We start from the raw sequence: 14,420 nt of genomic DNA, 5'->3' as shown, positions 1-14,420 counted from the left end.
TCTCCATGTGATGGATGTGACATGCATGGGCTGTGGAGAGCTCGAGCTTATCCATGGTGGTGATGGCCATGGATAGGGCAAGAACTCAATGGGAATGGCCAAGGGGCTTGGGGAAGATGACGTTGGACTTTGGGGATGTGCTCACCATGGTCTTGGGGACCTCCACTTGCAGCAGCTCACGCTGGGGAAGCTTGGTGAAGGGGATCAGGCTTCGGGCATCCTCCATGGCTTAAGGAAGAAGATGACAAAGCTTGGGGTCGTCTCCTCCAACTCCGGCAAGGTCATGGATGACATGGTGGAGCAGCTTGCCAGCGTGCTCCAGCTAGTGGAGGCACCGTTCTCCTTCCCTTCTCCTTCCTCTCCTTCTTCTCTTCTCCTTTCTCTTCTCCTCTCTCCTTTCTCTGCCTTTCCTAGTGCCAACGTGAATGAGGTGTGGGTGAGGGGGAGGGAGAGGGATGGTGGGTATGTGAGAGGGATTGGGCTAACATGTGGGGCCAGGTGTGGTGTGTTTGTGTGATAGCACATTATTTGAATGTTACAGGTGTCGCTGCGATCTGACAAACAATCCACCGCGAATGATGGACGCTCCGTCAGTGCACGAGCGCATCTATGTGTGACAACGCAACACCTACATGGGACATGTGTCAACACATGTTGAAGGACAGTCCGCCATGGGTAACGGATGATCCGCCAGTGCTAGACTGTGCCTGATAGACTAACTGGCTGTGCAAGAGTTTCGACAGACACTCCGTCGTGACAGCGGACACTCTATCAGTGCATGGGTTGGCCAAGGTTATCCTAAGTCTATGAGATATCCTGGCGGACAGTCCGGTGGTGATGTCGGATGATCCGCCAAGTCGAGCAGTGCTCGATCTTGGCTGGGCTAAGCACAGGTTGATTTTCAATTTTTGATGTACTTGATGTTCTAGATTCTTATGACACATTATAGCGGTTTTCAGGTTGTGACAGTTGCTATGCTTCAAGACAAGATCAAGACCCTCACCGAATATACCCATGCTCTACAACATAGGATCAATAAAGAGCACATCCATCGTAGGAACCTAGAATATGAGCTTACTTTATTAAGCCGCTACGTTGTCTATCAAGATAAGTTTAAGGATTAAGAGTTAGGTTGTGGATTTATAGGGTGCATTTAGGTCAATGTTTAGGTTGTTTGCTTAGCTCAGAGGTTAGAGTGGTTGAAGTTTGTACTAGCCAGTTGAAAGTTTGTGTTTAGGTTGGATTGTGTAATAAAGTGTCTTATTAATAAATTTTGTTAATACTACCTTCTCTCTATTTCTTTTGTAAATGTGTTTGTCTCCACATGTTGTGCATAAATGTAAAACATGAAACAAGTGTGGGGGAAGCACACCACGATAATGCAACGAGATCCAATCACGAAAATCACAAAAATCAGAAAGTAATGGAACAAGAACCACACTCGCCAAAGTTGGACCAAAACAGGCCTGAGAGTGGGCCGCTCGGTCCTCTTACATGGGCTGGCCAGCCCATCCTAGCTCCGCCTCACCTCGTGCTTCATCCACGGTCTGGTTTGAGTCCAATATGTTCTATTTTCACCATCTTGCTTTCTGTTTCAAACCGAATTGAAAATCCTTTGATAAAACAACTTAAAAACATGAGGAAAAATTATTTCAGTCATGACTTGAGGATAGACTCATATAACACTCTTCTCAGAAGTCTTGCTATTGTTGGGAACTTATTATTAGGGACCCCATGTTACTTAAGTTGTTATGGAGTGAGATATAATAGAATAATGAGAACTTGATTCTTGATGTCTCGTTGTTGGAGAATTTTATTTCTAAAAGATAAAAAGAATAGCTACACCTCTCCTTTGTGGTAAAGCAATGTCCTACCAGAGCCAAATATGATATATAGACTAGGAAAACCTTCTACATATACTACTTGTCATTGTATTGAGTTTGGTCAAACCTTGTGACCCTTGTTGAGAAACTTATCATGCTCTCGAGATCAAGATCACATACACTCCACATATAGCTGCTGCTCCTACACTAGGGGTACTCAACAACATGTTTTCCATCCACCAAAAAATGCTCTACTCCTACATTGGGAATAGACACAAAAATAAGTTTGTTAGGATAAATACTCCAAGTTCTTGTAAATGTCTCTCTTGAAAAGTTTGAATTGTAGAAAAGAGGCATGGGCTATGCAAAAGTTATTCATGGAAAAAATAAGAAAGTTGGGGGAAAATGATAAAGTGTCCAAGATATTTAAAACAATGGGAACTCAGATGCCCGCTTGAAAAAAAAGAGAAAGAAAGAAAGATGAATAAGATAGCCCATCTTTTCTTGCAAAAGTGTTTTCAAAGTTTCAATCAAGAGAGATATTGTAGCAGAACCTCCTAAATTATAGGGCCCACATACACCTGTCACTGTCCGACGACCTTTGACATTTATGCATATGTTTCCGTTAACTTAAGAAGACTATCGGGTGTCCTCGGGGAACCCCGAATCATCCATGATTTCCGAGCAGGATCACATTACAGAGTCATTGCAGTATTACAACATTTATTCAAATATCGACATCAGAGTAAAAACAGCAGAAGTCTTACAATAACATAATTTACAAAATAGTAGTTTCAAACCTTATAACTAAGTTCGATGATTATTACAAAACGAAATAGTGGAGTGGCATTATAATATAATACAATACAAAACACACAATGAAACTGCCCTGCCCAAGGGCCACACATTTACTTCTCATCGTCAGATCGAACAATAGTCATGCAGCATGATCCAAAATAGATCTGCTCATGAGGCTCACCTGCAACAAGGGGTCAACGAACCTTGAGTACAAAAGTACTCAACAAGACTTAACCGAAATAAAACTGATAGAACTCAGGAATGCCGGCTCATGGGATTCAAGGTATGGCTTTAACAATAATCAAAGTTCTTTTGCGTAAAAGCTCTTTAGCCAAATTCTTTACTTCAAAGGTAAAACTTTATAAGTACCACATATGAATCTGCCATGATCCGTAATGAGGTCATGAACTTCATATCAATCTCTTTCGCAAACCTTTCTCAAGTTCCAGTTATTAATACTACGATGATGAACAGTGAGTTGAGTCTCCATAACCGAGGAGCAATGATGATTCGAACCGATTAAGAACCCAGCTGGGGATTCCAGACCACACGACATATGCAGGTCTCCAACCTACATATACCAACCTACTCTTAGGTCCTCTAAAACAAGAACGGATCTGCGCCACCCGAGAATACAGTACTCCACCATTCTAGCCCATGGCCATGTGGATACACGTTATTCCCACCATCTCTCCACTCCCAGTGCGCGAGTAGCCATTCTCGTACTAGAATCGCCAAGTTAAGACTTACCAGAGTATGTGGTTAGTACTACAAAGTCTCACCTCATGCAATTCAACAACGGTACGGACCTTAATCGACATAGACGGAAAGTACCCGCTCACAAGACCTCCATGTCTTATGGCTCACACACACCGAGTACGTCCGGTCTAGATTTATTACTCCACATTCCCATATCACATGATAACATAAGTAACCAAAGTTCCATTTAAAACTTGCAGGTGGCAGGTAATCACCCGACTTTCATCGTTCTAAGCATAGCTAAGCAAAACTAGGCATATACGAATTTAAAACTGGTAATATGGTAAATATAGAATAACAAGGTTGGTAATGTACCAATTTGGTTTTTACTTGACTCCTAATCACTTAATGTAGTAAAAAGAAGCAAAAGCGAAAGCAATTTGTAAAATACAAGGTAGGGTTGTATGCATCCGGGGCTTGCCTTCGTTGACGGAAAAGTCCGGTTCCTGCGACGTTTCACAAGTATTCGATCCGACCTCAACAGACGGATTAACCTCCTCCACAACTTGATTAACTACCACGTGTTCACCTTCATTCACTATACATAGTAACAATGCCATGTTTAACATGATGCGGAATACGAAACATGATGCTCGATGATGGATGCAAAAATTAACAATTTGAATACAACTTTCCTTCGCGGTATAGTTACAAGTCAAACTAACCAAATCTTTTTCGTATTACTTACATTAATTGCCAAGGATCATTACCAACTAATGACCCAAGGACATCACTCAATCAAAAATTCAAACAAAACCTAAATCACCAAAGGTTACTATTTGCTTTTTTAAGAATTAATTAATTAATTAAGAATTATGAAATAAATCAACTTATTCCAATTGACTTAAATTTTTTTGTAAATGTTCATTACATGATAAGTAAGTGACAAAACAAATTTCATAATTTTTGGACAATTCAATAAGCCTAGAAAAATCATGGAAATCCATTTATTAATAAATTGAGCAATTTTTATCACATTAAAAAAGTACTGAAAACAACATTTCATAGTTTTCCTAAATAATATACATCACAGAGAGTTCACACAAACATTTTCATAATTTTTGGAGCTCTAAATAAATCTACACAAAAATAACAAAAACAGACACTATTCATTCAATCTGAAAATAGAAAAAAATCCATTTTGAACGCTGAGTCGCTGACAACCCGATCCCACCCGTCATCTTCTACCTCTGGCTTTGACCGCAACGGCGACGGCGCTGACCAATGATTCCCCGCCGCTGGTGAGACTAACGGCGAAGGCAACTGAACCAACATACTCCCCATGACTAAGCGCACCTACTGACGTCCTTAGTTGCATCGATTGCGGCATGAAATGAGCACGGTATCGGCCATGGCGGACACGGCGGCTCGGCGGCATTACGCTGGTGAAACAAGGCTAGTAGTGACTAAACAAATGGCCTAGAAAGACTCAGGGGCTCACCCTGATCACGCTGGAGTCGATGACCGAGCCGAAGGACCAACGGAGAGATGGGTCGACGTTCACAGCAACCACGGCAGAGCAAGCCACGACTACGGCGATGTTCCAGCTACTACGGTGGACAAAACGGTCAATCAACCGGGCACGAAGCACCACAACATCACAAAGAAGCTGAAACAAGGCTTCATAAGGTCAGAGGCTCACCGTAGAGCGCTGGCCACGATGGCGCTGCCACGACGGAGATGTTGCCGGCCGTGAGGAAGAAGAGCGTGGTCAGCGAGTTCCCGGCAAAATCAGTCGACCACAGTTAGCTGGGTGGATGTGCAAGAAGGAGACGAAGCTAGAACTGGCTTTAGCTGCGACGGTGGAGCACTACCGCGATGGTACGAGCTCACCAGAGATGAGCAAGGCTGACGGGAAAAATAGAGCAAGGGAAAAAGAAGAACGGCGACTGCTCCAGAGCTTTATAGGACGACCAAGGAAGCAAGGAGAAGCCACGGCGGAGTCTTTCCCGCGCCAGCACGAAGCCAAGGCCGCCACGCGCGTGCCTAGAACGCTGAAGACGGTCGCCGGCCATGTAGCAAGAGCGGTGAACACTGTTCATCAATATTACAGAATTGCCATCCAGTTTGAAACTCAAATTACTCCCAAATTTTTGTAAGAACTCAAAAATCTCGAAAAATAAAAGTTCTTCAAAATCAAAAGTTCTACAACTTTTCTTTTATAACCACCCCCAAATCCGGTCTAGATTTCGAAATGAACTTTTGAATTCGAATAGGGGAAATTTAACGAATTACGCCTTTTCGAATTACTCCAAATTTTTCATAACAACTTTGAAAACTCCAAAAACAAACTTTGTATAACTTGCCAAGCTCTACACTTTTTCTTTTGGGCTCAACCCCAAAATATGCTTAGATTTTGAAATGAGTTTTCAGGGTAGGATTTAAATGCTGAAAATCAGGGTTTTCTCAAAAATTTAAAAATCCAAGCAAACTTTGAACTTGAGTCAAACAATACAATTCAACACATACCACATAAATATAAACTTGTTTTAGTGTGTGCATCTCAAAGTTTTCACCAAATGCTTTGCAATACATATGATGACATGTCAGGTTTTAGTATTTAAACACCCGGGGTGTTACAATCCTTCCCCCTAAAAGAAATCTCGCCCCGAGATTCAAAGCCATAGGGTAAGTAATGGAAAAGGAAATGTGTTGCGAGAACACATTCAAGATCTATCCATAAAATAGTTCATGTCCCTTTACAAAACACAACTTGTACAACCGAGCTCAACTAACATTACTCTATTCTATATTGACGCTAGAAACTCTGGAAACTTTTCTAACAAGTAATCTTCTGATTCCCAAGTAGCTTCCTCTTCTGAATGTTGATTCCATTGTATTTTATAGAACTTGATTGTCCTCCTCCGAGTAACACGATCCTTTTGATCCAAAACTCAGATAGGATATTCGGAATAAGTCAAATCATGTTCAAGTTCCACTCCTTCAACCTCAACATTCTGCTCAGGCACTCGGAGACACTTCTTCAATTGAGAAACATGGAACACATCATGCACAGCTGCGAGATGTTTAGGTAATTTCAAGCGATATGCCACTTTTCCATACCTCTCCAAAATTTGATATGGTCCAATATATCGAGGTGCCAACTTGCCTTTAACACCAAAATGGGTAACTCCCTTCATTGGTGATACTTTCAGATATACAAAATCTCCTTTGTTAAATACCAATGGTCTCCGTCTTCTATCTGCATAACTCTTTTGTCGGGATTGAGCTATCTTCAAATTACTTTGTATTTGCTTAACCTTGTCTTCTGTTTCTTTCACAAGGTCGACTCCAAAGAATCTTCTTTCTCCAGGCTCAGACCAACTCAGCGATGTTCTGCACCTACGACCATAGAGTGCTTCAAATAGAGCCATTCTAATGCTTTCCTGATAACTATTGTTGTATGAGAACTTGGCCAAAGGCAGACATTCATCCCACCTTTTGGAATAGTTAAGAACACAACATCTTAACATATCTTCAAGTACTTGATTGACCCTTTCAGTCTGACCATCAGTCTAGGGATGATAAGCTATAATGTATAGAAGTTTGGTACCTAACGAAGCATGTAAGTGTTTCCAAAAGCTGAAGACAAACTGTGTACCCCTATCTGACACTATGGTCTTTGGTACTCCATGTAAGCTCATGATTCTTGCTAAATACATCTTGGCATATTAGATCGTAGGATATATAGTCTTGACAGGAAGAAAATGTGCTGACTTAGTGAGTCGATCTACAATAACCCATACTGAGTCAAATCTCTTTGATGTCTTGGGTAAACCAATAATAAAGTCCATACTTATGTCCTCCCACTTCCAAGATGGAATAGGTAATGGTTGTAATTCACCAGCAGACCTCAAATGTATAGCTTTTACCTTTTGACAAGTATCACACTTTGCTATATATCTAGCAATCTCTATTTTCATTTTAGTCCACCAGAATCTTTGCTTCAAGTCATGGTACATCTTGTTGCTTCCCAAATGGATACATAACCTAGTAGCATGTGCCTCTTCTAGAATTGACTGCTGCAACTCAGGAACTTTTGGTACCACCAGGCGATCCTTGAACCATGGCACACCTTCATCATCTATGCTAAAGCATTCCGCTTTTCCATTCTTGACTCTTTCCTTGACATGGGCTATACCCTTATTTTCCTTCTGAGCAGCGATAATCTGGTCTCAAATAGTGGCTTCAACAGTTATGTTGGTCAAACTTCCTTGTTGAATCACCCCTATACTCAACTTTTCCATCTCTTGGCATAAAGTCAAACCCATTGTTCTCACTGCCAGACAATTGTAATAACTTTTGCGACTAAGGGCATCTGCAACCACATTTGCTTTACCGGGGTGATAATATACTTCCAAGTCATAATCTTTAATCAGTTCTAACCATCTTCTTTGTCGCATGTTCAACTCTAACTGAGTAAAGATATACTTTAAGCTCTTGTGGTCTGTATAAATATGGCACGTATTACCAAGTATGTAATGCCACCAAATCTTCAGAGCATGAACCACAGCTGCTAACTGCAGATCATGAGTCGGATAGTGTTCTTCATGTTGCTTAAGTTGCCTGGATGCATAAGCAATGACTCGGCCTTCTTGCATCAACACACATCCAATACCAATACCTGAAGCATCACAATAAACATCAAATTGCTTCTTGATATCAGGTTGGGCTAATACTGGTGTAGTAGTCAACAATCTCTTCAAAGTCTGGAAAGCCTCTTCACACTCAGATGACCAGACAAACTTGACTTGGTTCTTCAACAATTTGGTTATGGACTTTGATACTTTAGAGAAATCTAGAATAAACCGACGGTAATACCCCACCAATCCTAGAAAACTCTAAACTTGATGAATTGTGGTTGGCAGTTTCCAATCAAGCACATCCTTCACTTTGCTTGGATCAACTGCAACGCCTTCAGCTAACAAGACATGTCCAAGAAATTGCACTTCCTTAAGCCAAAAATCACACTTGCTGAACTTGGCATATAGTTGATGTTCTCTCAAGCGGGTCAGAACAATTCTGAGATGTTCCACATGTTCTTTCTTATTCTTGGAATATACTAGAATGTCATCAATAAACACTACTACAAACTTGTCTAGCTCAGGCATGAATACTGAATTCATCAGATACATGAAATGAGCTGGAGCATTTGTCAAACCAAAAGACATTACCAAGTATTCATATAATCCATATCTTGTGGTAAATGCTGTTTTGGGAATATCTTCAGGCTTTATCTTGATTTGGTGATATCCTGACCTCAAATCTATCTTGGAGAAAACTTTGGCTCTGGCCAATTGATCAAAAAGCAAATCTATCCAAGGTAATGGATACTTATTCTTGATGGTCACTTCATTCAACGGACGATAGTCGACACATAACCTCAGGGTCTCATCTTTCTTTTTCACAAAAATTGCCGGACATCTCCAAGGTGATGAACTAGGTTGGATAAACCCCTTCTCAATCAATTCTTGTAACTGAGTCTTCAATTCGGCCAATTCCTTAGGTGGCATCCTATAAGCTCTCTGAGAAATTGGAGCTATTATAGGTTGCAACTCTATGTTAAACTGTACATCCCTATCAGGTGGTAAACTGGGTAAATCTTCACGAAACACATCCGAAAATTCACACACTACCGGGATATCTCTAATTTCTTTGACAGCAGTTGCACAAATCTTGCCCACTGATCTTCTTAAGGTTGGAAGTTGGATGAGAAGTTGAGAAGTACTATTAGGCAAACTTACCCTTAAAGTTCTATTCAAAGCATCTATAATAGCCTTATGCTGATACATCCAATTCATTCCCAAGATTACATCTATATCCTGATCCTTAAGGATAATCATGGTAGTGGGAAAAATATGCCCACCTAGGTTTACAGGTACCTGGTATACCATTTCTTTAGTACACAAACGTCCCCCAGGTGACTGTATAAAGAAATTTTCCTTTGTTGCCCCAATTGAAATTTCATACTTCACGACATGTTCTATTGATGAATGAATGCGATGCGCCGAAATCAAAAAGTATAACTACAGGGTGATTGGCAACAGGAAACATGCCCATCATCACTGGCTCCCCTTCCAAAATTTCTCCATCTTGAATATAGAACACCCATCCTATCTTCCTCTCATCTTTGCCCTTCTGAGCATTCTGATTGGGGTTCTTGTTTGGTGCCTGACCCTATTGTTGATTGGCAGGGGCCTTCTGATAGTTTTGATTAGCCTGCCTAGGATATGGACATTCCCTAGAGAAATAACCAGTCCTTCCACAATTGTAACACAGATAGTTGTGACCCTAGGACGTTGGAGCATTATCACCAGGAGCATTGGTCGACTGTGAATTTGGGTAGGTTATAGCAGGACGGACATTTGACTGTTGCTCGACTTGAGACTGCGGCGGATGATAAGGAGGACGATTATGATGTACTGGATGATAAATCACCCTCTGCCTCTTCTGATTTCCCCCAAAGGATCCAGACGGCATACTCTTTTTCTTTTTGAGCTCCTTATGCTACTGATACTTTGCCTCTGAAGCAATTGCAATATTTACTGCCTTATGGTAAGTGACATTGGTACAAGTGGTCATCATAGTCTACAATTTGGTATTCAGGCCTCTCATAAACCACCTTTTCTTCTTGGCATCAGTATTGACATGCTCAGATGCATATTGTGACAGGTGGTTGAATCTTCCCACATACTGCATCACTGTTTGATCTCCTTGCTTCAAAGCAAGGAATTCATCTAGCTTCATAGCCATAACTCCTTCAGGGATATAATGGGCTCTGAAGGCAGTACAGAACTCAGGCCAGGTTATTGGAATGCCAGCTGGTTGCATAGCCACTAAGTTTGCCCACCAAGCACTTGCTGCTCCTCTAAGTTGCTAGGCGGCAAACGTAGGTTTCTGATACTCCATGCATGGAATAAGATCAAATTTCTACTCCATGGTTCGAAGCCAGTCATCAGCCTCCAATGGTTCATCTACCTTGGTGAACACCAGTGGTCTTGTGTCTATAAAATCAACATATGTAGCCTCCTATCTGTTATGGTGGCGACCATGGTTTCCATGCATCTGATTCTGATTACTCTGAGCTATCTCATGAAGCAAACGAGAATTTTTGGCCATCACATTGACAAGTGCGGTTATAGCATTAGCCAGATTTGTTGGAACTAGTGGCGGATCTAGAACCATCCTCATCTTGTGAAGTTCTAGGAATATACGAACCCTGTGTATGACGCATCTGCTCATAACAAACCAAACTTTATTCACAAGTCTTTATTGAATTGCACCAAAACTTACTCCAGACACATTACATAGAGTTTACTAGTATAAACACAAACCCGCCAGTACCAAAACAAGACTACATAACTAAACTAGAACTAACTATTATACAACTCTACTCCTTTCCTTGATTACTTCAAACTTTAGGCTCGGTATCCATTCCGGAATTATTATCGCCTTCATTATCACTTTCATCGATCATTACTAATTCTTCAGGATCTCCTTCTTCTTCTTCTGATTCATCATCATCGACAAGGATGACACCGGGGTCCATGGCATCAGCTTGGGGTTCATGATTTGGATTTAGTAGATTGCTAAGCCTATGAACTTCCTCATGTAGATAGGTATTATGTTCTTCTAAATCTTCTACATAGAATTCTAGCTCATGAGTTCTAGCTCTAGCTACATTTTCCCTATGCCAAGCTTCATTCCTTCCCTCCACCATACGAACTAACATGCTTTCATAGTTCCTGTGCACGGTGGTGAGACGCCTCAATTGATCCTATAATTCTCCTACCTGTATAGCATCCAAAGCCCTATCTCTAGTAGCTTGTGCTAACTCTACAGAAATCCTCTGTATCTCTGCCTGGGGATCAGGCTTAGAGCTACTACTGCTAGCACCGTCATTCCTAGGGGCAAGTTGGTGATGAGGAACTCCTTTGGGTCCAGTGGACTTATGGGGCATCATCTTGGTACGAGCCATACTGTAGGAAGCCAATTTAATCCAAGTAAGATCATTTGATCAAAGTCTAAAGAGCAGCTATGATGGATTACATTACTCAAACTAGACTCACTACTCAACTCTAGACTCAAAGGTGAAGGAAGTAACTAGTAAATTAATCATGATGCATGAATCGTTCTTACGATAAAAAACATCAAACCTTATAATGCACATAAACAACATTTGTTTTTATATAGGGCATAGTAAGATTACTACTCCACCACACAAAACCTTTTTAATCAAATAAGGAATGGTGAGAATATCTTGTTTCTGGATCCAAAAGTCTTCTACTTGGATAGAAAATAACTCATTCTTTTCCTTCAAACTCTTACATCAAGGCCAATCCAATTGTTTGGTTGTCGACCGATATGTACAACTTAAAAGGCTAACCTTGCTGAGGAGGGACCAGCATAGGTGGACATTTCATATATGCTTTTATTTCCTCAAATGCCTTTTGTTGTACATCACCCCACTTAAATTCTTGACCATTTTTCAACTTTAACAAGGGAGAAAACGACAGAACTCTTTTCGATAAATTTGAAATAAACCTCCTGATAAAATTAATTTTACCAAACAAAGACTGTAACTCTATTTTAGTAGTCAGGGGCTCTGCTTCATCAATTACTTTCATGCTTTTTTGACCAATTTTGATTCCTCTCTCGTGGACCATGAAACCCAAAAATTGTCCAGCTGATACTCCAAAGGCACACTTGTTAGGATTCATCTTTAGACCATGTTTTCTTGTGCACTCCAAAGTCTCCCGCAAATTAGCTAGATGTTCCTTGTACCCCTTGGATTTTATTATCACATTGTCATTGTAGATTTCAACAATCCTACCAATCAACTTATGAAAAATATAATTCATTGCCGTCTAATAAGTTGCACAGGCATTCTTCAAACAAAAGGTCATTACAACCCATTCAAATAAACTGATTGAGCCAAGGCATCTGAAAGCTATTTTTGCTATGTCTTCCTTAGCCATAAAAATTTGGTTATATCCTACATTGCCGTCCATGAAGCTAATAACCCTGTGACTGGCTGCTGCATCTACCAACATATTAGCTATTGGCATCGGATAACCATCCATGGGTGTAGCCTTGTTCAGATCTCTGAAATCGATGCAAACTCTTAACTTTCCATTCTTCTTATACACAGGAACAACATTCGATATCCACTCTGCATATCGGCACGGTCGAATAAATTTTGCTTCTAGTAATCTTTTGGTCTCCTTTTTGATATCATCAAGTACGTTTGGGTTGAATCTTCTCGGAGCTTGTTTAAATGGCCGATATCTAGGTTTGATTGGCAACTAATGTTCAACAATTGACCGGTCTAGACTAGGCATCTCATAGTATTCCCAAGCAAAATAATCTTTAAATTTCTTTAATAATTAACTAACTCTTGCTCATACTTAGGGGTCTGCCATGGTTCTATCCAAGTCTAAGTGAATGAGGAAGAAGATCACCATTGGGGGTGAAGGGAAGAGGTATATATACCTCCCATGTCACCCACAAAATGGTCGGGTCAGACAGACCCCAAAACCTTGGCGTTAAGTCGCGGAGGTTCCACCTACGGAGGTTCCATGCTTGGGCGTGGAGGTTCCACGCAGGCCAAAGCAGATAAGGTTTAAGCGCGGCTGGCTTTTTATGGATAGGATTATTTGAGATGAAGATGGAGTTTTGAGCACTTGGTTCCACCCAGCACACCATTAGTTTCCCCCTTGATAGTATAGCTTGTCCTATAAATCAATTTCAAAATATAAAATGAAGAGCAAAACAATCTTTAAATTTCTTTAATAAATCAACTAACTCTTGCCTATACCCTAGGGTCTACCATGGTTCTGTCCAAGTCTGAGTGAATAAGGAAGATCACCATTGGGGGCAAAGGGAAGAGGTATATATACCTCCCATGTCACCCACAAAATGGTCAGGTCAGAGAGACCCCGAAACCTCGGCCTTAAGTCACGAAGGTTCCACGCTGCGAAGGTTTCGCGCTTGGGCGTGGAGGTTCCACGTAGGCCAAAGCAGATAAGGTTTAAGCTCGGTTGGCTTTTTGTGGCTAGGATTATTTGAGATGAAGATAGAGTTTTGAGCACTTGGTTCCACCCAGCACACCATTAGTATCCCCCTTGATAGTATGGCTTATCCTATAACTCAATTTCAAAATATAAAATGAAGTAAACTGGCTCTTTGAGCCTTTGTAAGCCTCCCATTTGAATTGGGGGGCCTCCTCCTTTGTTTGTTTGGACTCACAACTAATTATACACTATTAAACACATAGAGAAGCCATTAGTCCTTTAATTTTATCATCAACATCACCAAAACCCACTTTGGGCTTGATTGCACTTGTAATCTCCCCCTTTTTGTAAATGTTGACAACATAATTAAAGCTTACATTTGATTTAAAAGATTGAGCTTTTGATAGTCATAAATACAAGTGCTCCCCCTTAATATATGCATGATTAATTTTGAATTTAAGCAAATGTCCCCTAAAGACATGCTTTGCATATATAAAGAGCAAATGTGAAAGAATCATTGTATTAAGCACAACAGAAAGTTTTCTAGGTCTACAGATCATGGAACCTCCGTGCAGGAGCATGGGGCCTTTGGGCCACAGAACCTCAGGGCCTAGTCATGGAGCCTCCATGTTCTGCACACTCAGAACACTATCATAGACAGTAAAGCATTAAGAGAATAAAACAAACACCATACAGATCTAAACATGCTAGTAATAGATGAATATAAAGCAGTTCTAGCATCCTATTACAAGCATAGGGTTCCAAATCCATGTCCATGACCACAAATTGCCACACAAAGGTGAATCAAAGTGTTATTATAGACCACTAAGATAAAGAGAGCTCGAAAAATGACCTTCAACTCTCACAACTCACAACTAAACGATGACTACTACCACAACGATATAACTACAAGGCAACCACATGACCCCACGAGCACAAAAGATCATCTCAATCTTGCCTCTCTCCCCCTTTGTCAATAGGTGCCAAAAAGGGAAAAAGAACAAGAGTCAAAGCACTAGCTCATCCC

Source organism: Miscanthus floridulus, chromosome 3 (assembly GCF_019320115.1).
Source record: "Miscanthus floridulus cultivar M001 chromosome 3, ASM1932011v1, whole genome shotgun sequence".
In the NCBI taxonomy this organism is placed as follows: Eukaryota; Viridiplantae; Streptophyta; class Magnoliopsida; order Poales; family Poaceae; genus Miscanthus; species Miscanthus floridulus.
This window is presented reverse-complemented; position numbering follows the sequence as displayed.